This window comes from Euprymna scolopes, chromosome 19 (genome assembly GCF_053919585.1).
Source record: "Euprymna scolopes isolate OS-2025 chromosome 19, ASM5391958v1, whole genome shotgun sequence".
In the NCBI taxonomy this organism is placed as follows: Eukaryota; Metazoa; Mollusca; class Cephalopoda; order Sepiida; family Sepiolidae; genus Euprymna; species Euprymna scolopes.
This window is the reverse complement of record NC_136500.1, coordinates 110,586,771-110,605,904: the sequence shown is the minus strand read 5'-3', so window position 1 is coordinate 110,605,904 and position 19,134 is coordinate 110,586,771. Positions and strand designations below refer to the sequence as shown.

The 19,134-nt window shown below is 35.2% G+C and overlaps 1 long non-coding RNA gene across 2 annotated transcripts in view; it reads left to right on the top strand.

Annotated features, from left to right (window-relative positions):
• LOC145239876 (uncharacterized) overlaps positions 1-16,708 on the top strand; it is a 34,268-nt gene extending 17,560 nt beyond the window's left edge. The window contains exons 2-4 of one of the 2 annotated variants that reach the window (XR_013862385.1): positions 877-934; positions 10,803-10,976; positions 16,507-16,708. This is a non-coding gene — a long non-coding RNA (uncharacterized LOC145239876). Of the gene's footprint in view, positions 1-876; positions 935-10,802; positions 10,977-16,193; positions 16,390-16,506 lie in introns of those variants that run through there. The other variant, XR_013862386.1, reaches the window with a different exon arrangement.
• The last annotated feature ends 2,426 nt before the right edge of the window (positions 16,709-19,134 follow it).

Here is a 19,134-nt window from a genome sequence, read left to right as displayed (position 1 = left end):
ATTAACCATTCAGTCAGGTCTGATACTATAGAGGACACATCCTTTTTAAACATAGAATGCAGAGGTAGATCAGATATGAATGTACGGAAGCTATCCCAGTCAGAACATGAACATAGCTCAGGGGAAGTTGTGAGAAAAAGATCTAGAAGGCTTGCATACTGACCGGTAGTATCGGGCACATGGGTGGGTTCGTGAACCATCTTAATGAGGTCATAGGCAATGGCAAAATCATGACAGAACCTCCCCTCATAATCTGTCTTATTTGAGTGGGTCAGCCATTCCACATTATGGACATTGAAGTCACCGCAAATGTGAATGGTAGCCGAAGGATGAGCAGAGAGGATGAGGTCAATTTTCTCAGATATACTCTTAAGGACAGTAACCCCGCTGGTGTGAGGGCGATAGAGGGCAAATATGAATGCGATGGTGTAAGCAAGTGCAACCCGGAAGCACATATAAGGTAAATTAGGGCCTTCTCTGGAGATATCTCTACCACATGAGAAGCCATCTTTAATGTAGTTGCATATTCCATATCCATGGTGACCTTGGGGGTCAGATTTAGATGTTAAGTTAGAGTATCCTTTTATTATGAACTCGAAGTGGTCGGCCCTATGGCAGTTTCGCTTAGAAAGAGTAAGTCCGGTTTCGTCTCCTGTAATTGGGTTTCAACCTCTGGAAGCTTGGAACGTAGAACCCTGATGTTGGAGAAGGAGACATGATAGTAGGGGACTCATTTTGGTGGGGGGTGGGATTAGATTCTTGTTTAACACACTGTTAATTTGAATTGCATATTTTATTTTTTATAGAGATTTTGAAAATAACGGTGACTCATTGATTCTTTGATTAATTTTCTTTTTGAAATTTATTTTATTGTAGATAGCAACAATTCCTTTGCTGCGGATTACTGTTTCAGATGTTTTCAATCTTTCAAATGGTAAGTTTTAATGTTAATTTTGTGTCACAGAAGTACATAAATGTGAACAGGGAGTATTTTCAGCATCTCTTATAACATGCAGGCCAGTTAAAAAGTGTTGCATGGTCAGCTGTACATAAACAGGATCTATATAACTGATTTCTCTTAATGTTGTGACATGTCGATATATATATATATATATATATATATATATATATATATATATATATATATATATATACTAGCAAAAGTACCTGTCGTTGACTGGGTTCAAAAACAGTCTACAGAAAATGGACTCTGATTTATGAAAGTATGATAGGTTATGAAAAAGAAGGGTTGTAAAGAGATAGCTTCGAATTTGGGAGTATCAAAACCAAAGCAAAATATGATGAAAGTAAAAATAAAATAGATAAACCCCATAATTTATTATACCATACCTGTTCACACTGAAACACTTATCACAATATTCTGTGGATCTATATTAAAAAACCTTGTTAAACTTTGTGACATATTTCCATTCTATGAAGGTCAGGTGCGAACGAACACCCCATAATTTTATTATACCATATTTCTTCAAACTGAAACATAATTATCAAAGTATACTTACGCAGATAGATATGAAAAGTCTTTATTAAAGTTTGTGCCTATTTCCATTCTATGAAAGCCAGGTGCGAACGCAGACCTCACAATTTTATTATACCATCCCTATTTAAGTTAAAACATACTTATCAAAGTATTATTATGTATATCTATATCAAAAACACTTGTAAACGTTTTTTTAATTTTTTATTTCCATATTTTGTGGACCAGGCGCGTACGCAGACCCCACAATTTTAATGAACCACCGTTCTTCCAGATCAAACATACCCATTCCTGTGTCTCGATGCATCTTCTATCATTATATGTAATCAGTTTTTTAAAATAGTCAACCATATAGGAGTTTATTCGTGATCAGACACACACACACACACATACACACATTCAGCTTTATATTATATATATATATATATATATATATACACACACGTGTTTTAACATTATGTGAGTTCCTTGAATGTGCATTTTTTTTTTACATGGTGGTCACTACTTATCAAGGCCTGGAAGCCACTCGGGGATAAGGGTTCTTGCATGTACAGTAATCAATGGGATACTAACGTAGTAATCTTTAGTATCGGTGATTTGATAAAGTGCCTTACTTAAGGGAGGCGGTTTATCAGGAATTTGTTTATGTTGGCCTTGAAGACATCCAAGTTGTAGTAAGGTGGGAAACAGGAAAACGGAAGGGGGTTCCACAGGCGGGCACTTCTTTGAATCTATGCTTTGATTTAGACACAGATAAAGAGTGAGGAAAATTATTGACAGTGGTTTCAGCTAGACGAGTGTTTATCGTGAAAGATTGGCGAGGGGGGACCAAAGATTGGAGCTCAGACGAGCACTTGCCATGGAAATAATGATAAAACAAAGACAGGCTTGGAATATCTCTTCTGTGGGAGAGAGGTTGCAGGGAAAAGAAAAGGGCATTCCCCACTAAGCCACAAAGTCTATTTTGTACTCTGTCAAGGCAGGATAGGCTGTTTTTAGCAGCTCCTGCCCAGATGTGGCAGCAGTACTCCATCCTTGGATGTACTTGGCTTTTATATAGATAGAGAATTGAATCAGTAGTGAAATATTTTCTGGAGCGGTAGAAGGATCCCACCATTTTCCCAGCGACCTTGGCAACAGACTTGATGTACATGTTCCATTTCAGATCAGGAGTAAAAGTCAAACCCAGAAGCTTGTCAAAACATGGAGTATCCCCAAGACGAGAGCCATCCATTTCAATTGATGCCAGATGGGGATCAGAGAGTTAATGATGTAAAGATAGGAGCTTGGTTTTAGATGCATTAAAAGTAACCAGCCACCTCTTCCCCCACTGTACGACACGCTCTAGATCAGAAGAGAGAGAATCAGAGAGAACTTGGTCATTTACAGCCTTTGATGTGTTGCTGTAGATGGTCGTGTCATCAGCATAGATGTCAACAAATGATTTAAGTATGTGTTTTGGGAGATCATTGATGTAGATCGGGAAGAGAGTTGGGCCCAGGATGACCCCTGAGGGACTCCAACATTGATACTGTGGGCCTCTGAGTTCTGCCCCTCAACCACTACTCTTATGAGCCTATCAGAGAGAAACGATTTAATAATTGAGAAAACATTTCCAGTTATACCATAGCTGGAAATCTTGTGAAGTAAGCCCTTATGCCATACCTTATCGAAGGCCTTCGATATGTCAAGAGCAATTGCCCTAGAAAGGAAGCCTTTGTCGAGAGATTCATTAATCTTATGAGATATAACCGTTAACACATCAGCTGTAGATCTAGCATAACAGAAACCATATTGCATGTCACTAAGAAGGTTATTTCTGCTGAGGTGGTTGACTATTTAATATGGACTCCAGCAGCTTACTCATGACACATAGGAGACTTATTGGTCTGTACTGAGAGGGAGATGATTTATCACCTGAATTCTTAAATACAGGGCATACTGATGAGGTTTTCCAGGGTGTTGGAAAGCACTTCTCCTTAAGGCAACGCTTAAACAGTTTTGTAAGTATGGGGGCAAGTTCTGGTTGAAGCTTTTTCAACACTATAATTGAAATGCCGTCTGGGCCAGTTTCTTTACTGGAGTCAAGGTTCTTGGCGACCTCACGCACAGATATTTGTATGTTGCATAGCATGTTGTATTAACATCTTTTGATTGTTTTTAGTGTTCATGTGTGCAGATATTTTTATAACCGTGTGTATGTAAACTATTGACAATGGCAACTTACACAGTCTTTACCAAAGTTAAAATCTGGTACTCGTACTGAACTGGTGGCTGAAGTGTGGTGTCTCTTCAGATGCTGCACTCAAATTAATTGTCCTTAGTCAATGAAGGGAGAAACCCTTCTATACTAAGGCAATTTTATTTTTGCAGAATCCCCTTTTGAGGGGAGCTGATTATCTCCTACATTAAACTGACCTTGTGTCACATTTTGTTTCATGAGAAACAAATAAATAACCAGTCTTTACTGAAGAGACAGATAATATTGTCAGTGAGATCCCTAACAAAAGACACATACCTTCACAAAGTGTCTTTCATGCATTCTAAAATTAAAGATGCTTTTCATTTGAAAAGGGAAATGCCAAGATGTGAATTATATTTTAATATAATCATTTATTTCCATGCTGGGTCCCTTCTTGGAGTTGGGGTACACTTTGTACAAGTCTACATTTTGCAGTCCTGGATATGACCTTAAACTATATTCAATGGTGAGGCCCAGCTTGCAGGCTTTGGGGAGTGTGGAGCCACCCTTTAATTGCCATTGCTCCCAGGTCCACTCTGACCCAGAGTAGTAGTACTTGTTAGGGTCCCAATTATGGGTTAAATAGAAACCGACTTGAAAAAAAAATATTTTATTAAAAAAATTTTCTTCAACATAACTGGATTCGGCATTAAATAATCTGAAAAGGGTTGATATGCCGTAAAACAAAAACAATCAACCAAGAATAATACTGGATGACAGGCTTATAGCAGCAGGAGCAAATAGCAGTCAACTTCCTTTCTGGTTTGCCCAATCAGATGCCATCTCTTTAGCAAGCTGAACATGTGACGAAATGCATAAATATTAAACCACAGCAACTTTTTCTCTCTTAATGCAGCACGGATCAATCCCCAACTACTCTCTTGGGACACCATACAACCCATCCAGGACTTCAGGCCCTGAGGGTCAACTAAGACACAAATATAAATAATTCAGCATGGCTACTGCCACACATGGACTTCAACTCTCCTTCTCCCACGGTATTGTTTAATCTTTAATCTACATCACTACACAGGAACTCTTCTCAATACTAACCCTTTCCCTATACAAACATACTAATGAAGACAATCAATAAAGTTGTTATTAAATGTTAGAATGAATCTCGTCTTCATTTCTATATTTTGGCAGCTCTGACATGATTGGTGAACATACAACGTTTGTCGACACCTATTCTACAGGCTTACAGTAATGGAATTTTGAGGTCATTACCAAAATTCGTTTTATTGTGTAACAAATATTTTTTAAAAAATGGGGACAAAAAGGCCAAAGCAAAATGTTGTAAAACAATAGCTAAATGAAATAAATAACATACAACGTTTGTCGACACCTATTCTACAGGCTTACAGTAATGGAATTTTGAGGTCATTACCAAAATTCGTTTTATTGTGTAACAAATATTTTTAAAAAATGGGGACAAAAAGGCCAAAGCAAAATGTTGTAAAACAATAGCTAAATGAAATAAATAACATACAACGTTTGTCGACACCTATTCTACAGGCTTACAGTAATGGAATTTTGAGGTCATTACCAAAATTCGTTTTATTGTGTAACAAATATTTTTTAAAAAATGGGGACAAAAAGGCCAAAGCAAAATGTTGTAAAACAATAGCTAAATGAAATAAATAACATACAACGTTTGTCGACACCTATTCTACAGGCTTACAGTAATGGAATTTTGAGGTCATTACCAAAATTCGTTTTATTGTGTAACAAATATTTTTAAAAAATGGGGACAAAAAGGCCAAAGCAAAATGTTGTAAAACAATAACTAAATGAAATAAATAACCAAAGAACCCAGAAATGTAATTAAGTTCACTTTATTTAAAAGGAAATAAAAGTAGTTGTTTTTGTTTCCAAAGCTCAGAAACTTTAAAAGTTCTGTGAGTTACTATCATATAAAGAAGTGCTTAAGTAAATACACAAAGGAACGAAGCGTACATTTATCACATTCCTCTAACAAAATTGAAAATAGACTGGCTTACTTGAAAAAAAGGGTTGAAAATAATAGAAGCACCAAGTAACAAAATTATTATTTTTTGATTTTGTTCAAAATTTGTTTCAGTACTGTATGAAGAAAAATCTTCACATATGTAAAAGTCCAAACGATTAAAAGTTTGCATATGTAATATATATGGAAGACAAATTTCTTTTCTTTGATTTCTTTAATTTGTATTTGCCTTGATTGAGATTGTCGGACTGACTTCCTCATCTTGGTTGTTATCGTCACAACGTTTCGGCCGTTTTGCCCTCCGGCCTTCATCAGGTGTTTTGTATCGAACTGGAGAACCGTTTGTTAGGAGTCTCGAAGATGAAGGCCGGAGGGCAAAACGGCCAAAATGTTGTGACGATAACAACGAAGATGAGGAAGTCAGTCCAACAATCTCAATCAATGAAAACACCTCATCTCAAAAATACAGACAATTACTATTGTATTTGCCTTCTTTGGAAGGTTGCCTTTTGAAAAAAAACAAAAAAAAAACACTTCGATAGGATTCTCTGTTTCTTTCTTCTTTTGGGCTGGATATGCTTTCTAAAGTTTCTTTTACAAGAAAAATCCCTTCTAGATTATTCCTTAGGAAATTAATTTTCTTTTTCCCTTTCTTTCAGGATAATTTTTTTAAAGTATCCTTTACGAGAAAAGTCACTTCTTGAACATTCCTCTGGAAATTAATATTCTTTTTTCCTTTACTTTCTGAATAGTTTTTTTTTTAAAGTTTCCTTTACAAGAAATTTCTTTCTGGATTATTTCTCAGGAAATTAATATTCTTTTTCATTTTCTTCCTCTTTTTGGAGTATTTTGTTCTTTACAAAAGAAATATGAAGAAAGTATGTAGATGGATCAACAGCTACCTAAATTTTCTCTTTTCAAAGATAGGCTTTTTCAGCATTGGGCTGCCTCTATGTACTGCAATTAAAATGTCTGGCAGTAGCTGTGATTGGCCGACATAGGTATGGCTAACAATGACTCATCCCTTAGTACACCTGACCAGTAGTTGACCACAACATAACTCCACACATCTCCAGGCATGAGCAAAATAAACACAAGACATCAAGCCTCAGTGACTAGCATTAAAGCCACCATCATCCAGTACCACCTTTGCTGGACAAAGAATAGATCAATCCAGGTTTCCCAAGAAAATGATCCATGGTGATCTTGCTAGCAGGGCCAGACGATGGGGAACTTCAAAAATGTGCTATAAAGACCAGATGAAATGTACCCTCTCCTTAATTAACATAGATCCATCCTCATGGGAACAAACTGTCAGGAATTAGAATCCATGGAGAAGAACAGCACATCAAGGAAAGTTTGAGGAGAAGAGGGAGGAAAATGAGTAGGCAAGATGACAAAGAAGAGAGTGGGTATGAGCAATCTTGTCCTCCCTTTGTCCGCAACTCTTCCACTATAGACTATGCCTTCAAAATCATATCACTCATAAATATTAATGAAGAAAATAGCAGACAAACTATATCACGATCATCCTGAGTTAGGCCATAAACAAATGAAAACATACCCCAGCAGGATGGTCTGTTTACCCAATCCTGCTTCATGGGACCAATTAGTGTAACAAGGTCGTCTCCAGTTCCTAAATGCAGTGGCTAACCCTAAGTCCACGTGTCTACACATGTCTAGTGATGGATCTTTCAAAATGTAACCAAACACTTACTTGTTACTGGAACTGGTGATGCTCAGAGCGCACAAAAGGCACATGACTCTAAGTCTATGTGACAATACCTTTAGCATGTTGGCTAGCTGTTTATCATCAGATGCTGTGGCTTGTTCTACTCATAGATGCCTTGGTGGATGGCTGGTTGTGGTGTCAGCACTGTAAATAACTGGGTTTTCAAATCAAATCAATTCAGTAATAACTCAGAGATTATTTGCTTATAAACGAGAATCCATCCATCCAGCGGGGCTGTAGCTGAGATTGAACTCACTACATGAGTTTGTAGTGTAATTCAAATCTTGTCGGTCGCTGAATACTTGATGCTTTGCTAGGGCTATCAAAGGTACTTTTTATTGTGACGTCATTACTAGATGAGGTGCCTACCATCACTTAAGAGAGTCCCATCTACCCTTGAGAGAAGGATAGACCGTGCCAGTTTCTCAACCTGGTATTTTACCTTGTGGTACATACAGCGTCTCGCCTTCCCAAATGATCACCCAACTGGTACTGGCCAGGCTCAACATTGCTTAACTTTGGTGATCTGGTAAGAACCGGTGTGTCAACGTGATTGTGCTTATTAAATGAGAATAAGTTTTCATAAGATATTTTAGGGTACACTTTGTTAATTCTTCGGGTTCTTAATAGTTTCAAGATGCAGGATGTTTTCACTTAGATTCATTCAGATAGCTTTAGTCAGAGGAGGAAGAGCTTTTCAACTTAGCTTTTAACCCAAAGTTGAGGTGTGTACTCTTCAACTGCCAGCAGGCAAATTCTCTCTTCATTTGCCAAACACAATGGTTTTTTTATGAAACCTTAATTCCGGCCACCATGTCTTTGTGATTAGTATTTTGTCCTCTATCATTTGGAGATTATCCTTTCCCCTCCATTGTCTTTTTCTTCTCTTTTGTTTCTTCTTCTGAATCTCTTTTATTTCTTTCTCTCTCTTAATCCATATCTCGCTTTAATTCTCTTTTTCTTTTTTCTTTCTTTATCTCTGTCAAACCCTTTCTTTGCTCCAAAGAAACTTTATTATCAACTATGTCGGAGGTCTTTCCATCTTTCAAGTTAATTCTTATCACTTACAAGATGGTCTGTCACTTAACAAAAAATGAGGTAATCTAAATAAACACTCTTATTTCTCTGTCATTACAATGGTATTTTTGTTGTTGTTACATAAATCATATGATGTTTAAAATGCAAAATAAACTTTAAAAAAAGAAGCTAAAATATATAAGTATTAATACTAAAGTAATAATGTTAATATTACAAAACTGATATTCTTATATTCCATAAAACTCGAATGTGGAAGAAAGCATTCTGAATAGAAAGTCAGAACGTCCCAAACTTGAAAATGTATACTAGGTAAGAGAAAATAGTAGGGCAATAAATATTTAACACAGTGTTTTGAGTAATAGCATAATCTCATAAACAACAGTTTCTGGTGACATTGGAGGTTGTGAGAGTAGATGTTGACATGAGAGTGAAATTACCTCAGACTTCCTCTGCAAATGACTATTTGAAGAAGCTACTTTGCTAGTAAAAAAGAAAATTAGAAAGTGAACAAAATGAGTGTGGTACTAAGGTTGATTGGCACTTGGTTCACCTGTTGTTTGACTGAAGGAAGAAAATGAATTATGAAAACAATCTCATTTAATTCTATTTGACTAATATCAGAGGAGATTTGCCAGAGCCTATGTCATCATTAATGGCTAGGAAACAAGACTGAATTAGATGCAAAATACCATAGATGAGTTGGAGTCAAATGTGGATCTCATGCTGATATAACCAGACTCTTCGAGAGAGAATACACATAGAATCAGAGTGAGAATGTCTTAGAGTGAACATCTGACCTAGGCATAAATCTGCTGCTGCCCAAATGTCTCCAACTTGTCTCCTGAGCCCCGACTTTATGCTCCATTCCCAAAACACACTGCTAACTGACAATAAGAATATTTAATCAGACCTGAATAAGTGTCATACACTAGCTTGAACTTTGGAACTTTGTATTTTGTTATTCCTCCCTTCCTCCTCCTATCTCTCTCTCTCCCCCCCTCTCTCTCTCTCTCTCTCTCTCTATATATATATATATATATATATATATATATATATATACATATATATATATACATATATATATATATATATATACATATATATACATATACATATATATATATATATATATATATATATATATATATATATATATATATATAAAGCTGAACATCTGTGTGTGTGTCTGATCACGAATAAGCTCCTATATGGTTGACTATTATAGAAAACTGATCACATATAATGATAGAAGATGTATCGAGACACAGGAATGGGTATGTTTGATCTGGCATAATGATGATTCATTAAAATTGTGGGGTCTGCGTACGCACCTGGTCCACAAAATATGGAAATAAAAAATTTAAAAATTAAAAAAAACGTTTACAAGTGTTTTTGATATAGATGTACATAATAATACTTTGATAAGTATGTTTTAATTTAAATAGGGATGGTATAATAAAATTGTGGGGGTCTGTGTTCGCGCCTGGCCTCCATAGAATGGAAATAGGTACACACTTTAATAAAGACTTTTCATATCTATCCGCGTAAGTATACTTTGATAATTATGTTTCAGTTTGAAGAAATATGGTATAATAAAATTATGGGGTGTTCGTTCACACCTGACCTCCATAGATGGAAATATATCACAAAGTTTAACAAGGTTTTTTAATATAGATCCACAGAATATTGTGATAAGTGTTTCAGTGTGAACAGGTATGGTATAATAAATTATGGGGGTTATCTATTTTATTTTTACTTTCATCATATTTTGATACCCCCAAATTCGAAGCTATCTCTTTACAACCCTTCCTTTTCATAACCTATCATACTTTCATAAATCAGTCCAATTTCTGTAGGCTGTTTTTGAACCCAGTCAATGACGGGTATTTTTGCTAGTATATATATATATATATATATATATATATAAACAGCTTCTAACATTTTTAACTATTTTAACTTTTAAGTCGACTGATTCTTTTGAGAACGTCTTTAATTTTTAAGTCGACTGATTCTTTTGAGAACGCCTCTGATATTGTCACTTCAAACCATGATTTAATTAGTCCTACAATTTGAACATAGGATCAGTTTATGCTTGAGATAAAAAAAAAAAAGTGTAGGAAAAGGATCACAGACTTTTTTGGACTGTTCTGGAACCCCCAACGCTGAGAAGCTTTCCGGCTATAAATTTTGCGATGAGGAGATGCAGCATTATACTTAAATAATTGAATAATAACAAATTTTGGAGGGAGTGGTTTGTTGTATATGTCTATAATTTATTTCTCTTTTAAAAAGAATCTGAATTAGATTTTATTTCTTTTTTTTTCTACAGAAAATGCGTAAATATGTAAGAAAATCACAAACTCAATGGAGTGAAGTAAATTTAATGGGGGCAATGACTGCTGTTCTCAATAAAGAAATGGGATACCAAAAAGCATCGAAGCGATTTCTTGTGCCCAAAACAACGCTTATACGTTATATCAAGAAATTCAAGATGGCAAATGAGGTAAGAAAGATTTTTTTATTTTTCATAATATTCATTTGGATTAAATTGACAATATCATACTAGGCTTGAACAACGAAAATATTTCACATGGCATTTGAGAAAAGCATATGTGAAGACTAATATTGAGAAAAGCATATGTGAAGACTAATATTGAGAAAAGCATATGTGAAGACTAATATATAAAATCAAATTAATCCATTTCTCACAACATTGTGCTTTCTTCTTACAAAACCAATCTTTGATTCTGGTTTGGCAGCGTTTTTTTTTTACAGAATGTTGGTCCATAATAAAAATTGAATTTGATAGAATTTCTTTAAAAATATCATTTGTCTGCCTTGAAAAATTAAAAAAAATTGATGCTATCTTAAATAACGACCTATGATAACATAAGCAGCATCTACTAAAAATATTATATGCTTAGCACAACTGCGAACAGTTTTCTTTTTTTTCTTCTCCTATGAGCCTAATATCAGACAAAATTTCCATGAATAGCGTTTCTTTCACAGATTTTTCCGTCTATGTAACACATTACTAATAGAGCTGCTTCCTGTTGGCTGCAACATGGGGAATCTTCAAATCTAATGTCATCAAATACTTGTCATTTTATGAGTTGTGAAGAAGTCCTTGGGAAATACCAACTCCAAGTCATTTTGTGTCGAAATTGCATAGCAAAATGAACATTATAAAAAATAAGTCATCAAATTTTGTTCATTCATTCATCATTTCCAATAATTTCATAATATTTTTCATTATTCAACTGACAATCTATCCATCTCATTAATTCTTATCTTTGAATGGTTTTTAGCCTTGATAAGTGGTGACTTTTTATTTAAAAATACTATAAGTAGTACAGCCAGCTAAAATAGCATAGTTCGGAGAGCATCAGACTGAAGATCTAAGCATCACAGCTTCAATTACGATGATGATATCCACTTCGTTTTTTCTTTTTTGTTGAAAATTTATTATTTACTTTTAATACTTTATTTATTAACGAAAAAAATGCAATCATCATTCAACTGACAAAGCTTTGTAAAGATAACAAATCCTGGTAAGTGTGAGAAGGAACCCACCTTCTTTGCAGCAGACTTATCAGTATCTTCTGTGTACAGGGTGGAATGATAAATTTGTTGCCCTAAAGAAAACAACATTTTAGCTTTATTTTAAAACTTTTATTGAAAAAATCAATTCAAGTAACTTGGTTATGTAGTAGTGCTGACATCTATTCAATGTAGCTGCATCCAGCCTCAATCACCGCCTTGATACGCATCTGGAACTGGGAGCATGCCTTTTCTACAAGCACTGACAGGAGCTCGACGAATATTTAGCGGATGGCAGTGATCAGGCTGGTTTTGTTGGTCATGTTGATGATGTTCTTGACGTATGACCAGAGTAGTCCAGCAGGTTCAAGTCAAGGTTGCATTACTTAGTCAGCCTGCAGCAGATGAAACAAAGAAACAATATTGCATATAGTAGATGTGTACCATGAAAAAACAAGAAAACAAGAAGAACTTTATTTATATGAGAAAATCACATCTCGAAGGTTCTTCGCTGAAAGAGAAACAATCACTGTATACAAAAAGTATTGTAGCAAAATGGAGTGTAAGATGTTCTGGTTCATGTTGCATTGTGTGTACCAAACAGCTGTCCATCTCTTTGAAGTAGTTGGTGATATAGCAGTTGCAGAGATGCAGATCCTTTCTCATTTCTTTTAGTAGCTGGAATAATAAAGACAATTAAAATAACAACAAATATCTGTTTTGAGGATTTAGTTTACTCATATTATTTAGATCCTTGGGACTACTATCCTATTTACTATTCTTATTTTGAGTGTTTTTTTTTTTTAACAACGTTTTGGTTGATCTAACTTCTGACCTTCTTCAGGTGTATCTTGTTAAACTCTGGAATCTGCATAGAATTTTGAGCAGAACCCTTTATTTAATTGACAAGATGAGATGGGTATATATGCTGATGACACCACACTCTATAGCAGGCACAACAGGAAAACAAATGAACATATATCTAAAGTAATGGCAGAAACACTAGAGGATAACCTCCAATCAGTAGTGGAATGGGGACAAAAATGGATGGTAACGTTCAATGCCACCAAGACAAAACTGGTTTCATTCAATAATTACAAGAAACCTTCTCTACCACCTATAGCAATGGCCAACAACTCTTTATCTGAGAGTACGTCTCTCAAGCTCCTTGGCCTAACGTTCACAGGAAACATGAGTTGGAACAATTACATCGAGGGCATTGCCAGGGCCGCTGCAAGGAAGGTGGGCTCTCTCTGCCGTGCTAGAAAACTTCTAACACCCGAAAGTATCCTGTACCTCTATAAGGCCACTATTCGCCCATGTATGGAGTATTGCTGTCATATTTGGGCCGGTGCATTGGCTACTAGTCTCTCGCTCCTTGACAGGGTTCAAAAGAGAGTCGCAAATCTGATAGGCCCTAAACTGGCATCTAAACTTCAGCGTCTGTCCCATCGTCGAAACGTTGCATCCCTCTGCCTGTTTTACAAGTATTATAATGGTGGATGCTCTGAAGAACTGCAAGCACTTGTGCCCCCACGACGTGAACACCCTCGACAGACCCGACAAGCTGCAAAATCCCACCCCCACACTGTAGAGATCCCTAGATGTAAAAGATCTTTCTACTCCAGTAGTTTCTTCCCCAGAACTGCTCGACTTTGGAATTCCATTCCAGGTCACTGCTTCCCCAACTGTACTGACATGCATAAGTTCAAGTGCAACGTGAACCAACATCTCGCTGCCCTAATCCCTACATAGTACCCCAGTAGATGTTTCCCCTGATAGTAGCCCCCTACACCAAAGTGGCAATGTGCCTTGTTTGTGGTGAAAATGTAATAAAAAAACAAAAAAACAAAAAAAACAAAAAAACAAAGGTAGCATGCTCTCGTTCTGTCAGCCATGACTGGGTAGAAGTCCTAAGTAATTCGCAAGTTATATTTTTTACAACTGAATTTTATCAAGTACTTTATCCACTATGCCACGGGTCCTTGTAGACAATTCTAGTATTAATTTAAGAGTCTTAAACTTAGTTTTGCTTTTAGATGTACACTCATACTACTTATGACTATATATTACTATCTTGCATGTAATGGATGCAACTATGTATACAATGAAAAAAACAAGCTGGTCTTTAAATAATAAAGAACTTTATTCACATGAGAAAATGACTTCTTGTTTTTTGCTGAAAGAGAAACAGTCACTGCATATGAAAAGTACGCATAGTGTGACGTGTTATGGCTAGTGTTGCATTAGGTGTGTCAGAAATTTTGTGAAAATAGTGAATAATTCCACCCCATCTTTCCAAGCTTATAACTCCTCGAAAAATGTAATTCAAGCCCTAATCTTTTTTTTCAATTAAAGGAGCAAGGACCAAGGTTTCATTAAAAAAAAGCAAAAAAAAAACGTGTTTTTTTTTTTAAAAAGGTTTTAAACTTCAGACTTTACAGGTAAATTTCTAAAAAACAGTTCTTTTTTTTTGTTATAAATTTGAATATATTATTTATTGACCTTTTCTCTTCAATTTGTGATATATAAGACTTTGGTACATAAATTAATTATTTACTTTTTAATAGACATTTCAAAATGGGAGGCGTGAATTATTCGACCCCCAGTCTTTCCAAGCTTATAACTCCTCGAAAAATGTAATTCAAGCCCTAATTTTTTTTTCAATTAAAGGAGCAAGGACCAAGGTTCCATTAAAAAAAAACAAAAAAAAAAAACAAATAACGTGGTTTAAAAAAAAAGGTTTTAAACTTCAAACTTTACAGGTAAAATTCTAAAAAACACTACGCTTTTTTTGTTTTAAATTTGAATATATTATTTATTGGCCTTTTCTCTTCAATTTGTGAGTAAATTAATTATTTACTTTTCGGTGAGTAAATTAATTATTAACTTTTTAATAGACACTTGAAAATGGGGGGGGGGCGTGAATTTAAAAAAAACGTTTGTCTAAAATATTATATTCGGTTTATTGGAAAGAACATAAAATTTCACATTGACCCTGAAAATATCGTAAAAATAGAATCAATAGAAAAATTTTGATAGATTTTTAAAGTTTAAAAATTGAAAAATATTGAGTTCGGAAAATTCATTACTGTTTAAAAAAAAAAAAAAAAATTCTATTACTTTTAAAACAACTTTAATAGTTTATTTTGGAAGTATAATCCATAAAGAAAATAAATAACCCACTTTTAAAAGAGAAATTACGAGATTTTTATATTTCATTTGCAGTTTCGTGTTAGGGGTGTCAAAAATTCCTACAAAAATTCTGATACACCTAGTGTTGCATTGTGGACACAAAGCAGATGTTCTGCTCTGAAATAGTTGGTGATGTGGCAGTAGCAGAGATGCTGATTTTTTTTTCTCTCCATCCTTCTATTGGTAAGCAGAAATATTAGAGGCAATAAAAAGAACACGGAATAATGCCATTAGTTAATTCTGGGGTTTAGTTAACGTTTTTTGTACTCTGCATCTAGATGAGCTGCAATTTCTTGACCTTGAAAAAGATGTATAATTTGGATTCATCAGACTACTGTTCTCATCTTGAGTGTCATTTTCACAATGTTTCGCTTGATGTAACTTCCAACCTTCTTCAGGTGTATCTTGTTGAACTCGGTAATGTTTCTGTTGAACTTGGGAATTTGGATGGAATTTCAAACGGAACGACCTACGGCGCAGTGGTAAGAGTACTTGAAAAATCAATTGTAAAAGTGATATTCTTCTGAAAGTTGAAGGTTTAAGTCTCAGTGTGGCCAATTGAAAAATAAAATTGCAAATTACTTCGAACCTCTATCCAGTCATGGCTGATGGAACAAGAGCATGCTACTCCTGTGAAGTAAATAAATGGTTATGTTCAAAATTCTGTCCAAATTCCTAAGTTCGACAGAAACATTCCCGAGTTCAACATAATAGACCTGAAAAAGGTTGAAGGTTACATTGATTGAAACATTGTGAAAATCATACTCAAGATGAGAACAGTTGTCGATGAATGCAAATAATACGAATAACCAATCCTTATCTCAAAAATTCAGAAACTTGAAAAAGACATCTCGTCAGTTTGATGTTATAGTTATACATTGTAGCGAGCTGCTACTACTACGAGACTAGGCTGTATTCTCACCTTAGTTCTCTCTTTCTCCCTACTCTTTTCTCTTTTCCTTCCTTTCTTCTTATACATCATCAGAGGTTCCAGCCAATGAAAAGCGAGAATGGTTTACGTGGGACATTCAAGTGAAGGAAACGTCCTTACTTCTACAGCGACCAGAGACAGAACACACACCTCACTCCTCAGCTCCCGTTAGGTAGCCAAGAGGAGCATTGAACATTAATACAGACTTTACAAAATGCACTGTCTTACTTTGTAACCCGAGTTTCGGAAAACACGCATATATATTGGATATATAAAACCTTATGAATTCATAACAAAGTCGCGTTACACGTCCTCATTTTTATAAGAAGACAATGTCTTCTTTTACCAGTATTTCTTTCTATTTCAGCGCTCCAGTTCTCCCTGTTATTGGAGGCACCCCAAAGTGGGAGCTTACCGAAATGGTGACCTCTAATTAGTACCCATGTTAATGTATGGTAATAATACCATAACATCCAGAAGGTAGAATCAAACTCACTTCTCTGCCATATACTTCATCTGATTATATCATAGCCTGCAACATAATCATAATGCTAATCTGTTAACTTCTAATCAAAAATTCCACTACTCTAACTTCATGTAACCTTATGTGGGAAATACCGTTTCTTACTTTAATTTTACACACATGCCTATAATCTTGTAACAAAATGATGAGTGAGTTTTTGCATGAATCCAACAGCCTGTTTATGTGTATGAGAAATAACTTAAAATTTTACCATTTAAAAAAAAAAAAATGAAAGGGTTGTATCATGATCCGGACTTGCCACTAACAAAACTGGATGTTGTTGAACATATGCTTGACAGTCACCTTTCATTACTGGTTTGTTTCTGACTAAACTACCCATTACAACAATAAATCAACAGACAGTGCAGAAATTAATCTAAGTGACATATAATATTCCAAATAGTAATCATTTCAAATTCTATTAGCATAGCCTAATAATTGTTGTTGTTTTTATCTTCGGTTGACTCTTCTTCACTAGTTTGCCTGATTTCATATGTAATCAGGTAATCAGTACTAAGAAAAGAGTCCAGCTCAAGGTTTTCCCTTGACTCCAAAGCCAACAAAGTATAGGCCAATGTAGAGATGACTTTTTCCTTGTTGACTGAGTTATGGCTTTGGTCGTTTGCTGTTCTAAGAGAAGGGATTAGTTTATTGCTAATCATCTGGGAGAATGTCGACAGAGGGGCCCAAGCATTTTCTCAGACCAGCGTGCTCTTCTTTTAGGATACTGACTTCAAATGTCATTTTCCGACTCTTGTGTCACATCATCTCACCATTAAATATAGATAAACATCAAGCTATTTTTGTACACTTTCAGAATGTCTCATTTGGGGAAGTTGGTTTTCCCCAAATTATAATGGCTTTGTATCACACAGCTCTGGTAAGCACATAAATAAAAGCTTTTTTTTCCCCTCTATTTGTACCAGCCAGACGAATCCTTAATAATAATTTTGGAAACCTTGGGACTATCTCTGTCAGACTGAGATATATTTCGGTTTAGTTCTATCAGCCCATCCTCCCAGATATTACCAATTTTTTCAGGAGAGAAAGGTTTATTTGCTGGCCATTTGAGGTGCTTTCACCGGAGAATGCTGATGGATCTTCTTATGACTAATGGTGTACCATTTTAGGATGTTCCTTTGAGGGATTTGAATTCCCCCATATTAAAAAGAATGCTGTCGCAAATACAAATCAGTAATGACATTAAAAATACCTTTAGAGACACATAAATAGGAGCACGGACATGCCTGTACTCTTTGCTTCCGAGGAACTCTGTGATCATTTCTTCAAATATCAGCTTGTATTTGATGGCCTCATTTATTTTTCTGTCTAGCAACTGGACCCTTTTTATAGTTTGAACAAACTTCAGCAGCCAACAAGTCTAGCTGTGATTAGCATCATTTCTTAAAAAAAAATATTGAGTGAATCAAATCCTTGAGTGTAGATTTAATCTCCAGTGTAGATTTAATCTCCAGCATAGATTTGTCGGAAAAGTGATAAAAAAAATCATTTAAAAATCTATAAATTTCTATCATACTAAAGCAGATCGATTTATATATAAGTGTAGTGAACAGCTAAATCAAGTCACTCGTCACATAATCAGAAGAATCTATATGGACAGAATTTATTCATTTCAGAACAATTTGATTTTGTCGCCAATCACTCATGCAGTTCTGTTAGCGCGTGGAGACGCGGCTGTAATGCATCACTTTTACACATTTTTTTCTATTTGCCTATGTAGACAGTGAATGGGTTGGAATGTTCTAGAAAGCCAATATAAAAGGACCAGCATGCCAAAAACAAAAACCAGTGTTTCCACAAGTCACCATCGCTGCTGCTCGTGTGGTTAAAACCACACCAAGTCTCAGCAACTATTCCGTGATTTCTAGATAGCTTTTTGCAGGCTAAATAGCCATTGCTCGAAATTATCATGCATGCAGACTCTGTTTCTCAATGTTAAAATCTGCACTAATAAGAGTGACATGTTCAAACTGTAAATGGAGAAATCCCTAACTAATAAAGCTCACGCAAATAATAATGGATGAATTTTATGCTCACCAACTTTTTCCCTGCTGGTATTTTGTATTTGTAGGGTTTTCTTCATAAAATTATGCTGACATTAATTATTCCCTCAGTCTCGGAGGATTTCTTCAGTCACTAAAGACTTCCAGCAATACCTTTACAATTATACAAATATTCTTTTTCCACTTGAATGATGTCCGTGAACTTTTATCTTATTAAAATACACATCCCTCCGCATTATGGACCCAAATCTTTTTAATTTCATGTTCATAGGGAAATATTGAACATTCAAGAAGGACTTTGACTTGCACATATCTCACACACAAAAATAAACCCTTTCTGGTTAAATAAAAATTATTATTTTAAATGTTTGTATTTGTTCCCGAGTCGTTGCTATTTGTTGATTTTTTTTTTTTTTTTTTCTTGTTAGAGAAAAGAATTTTGACCTAT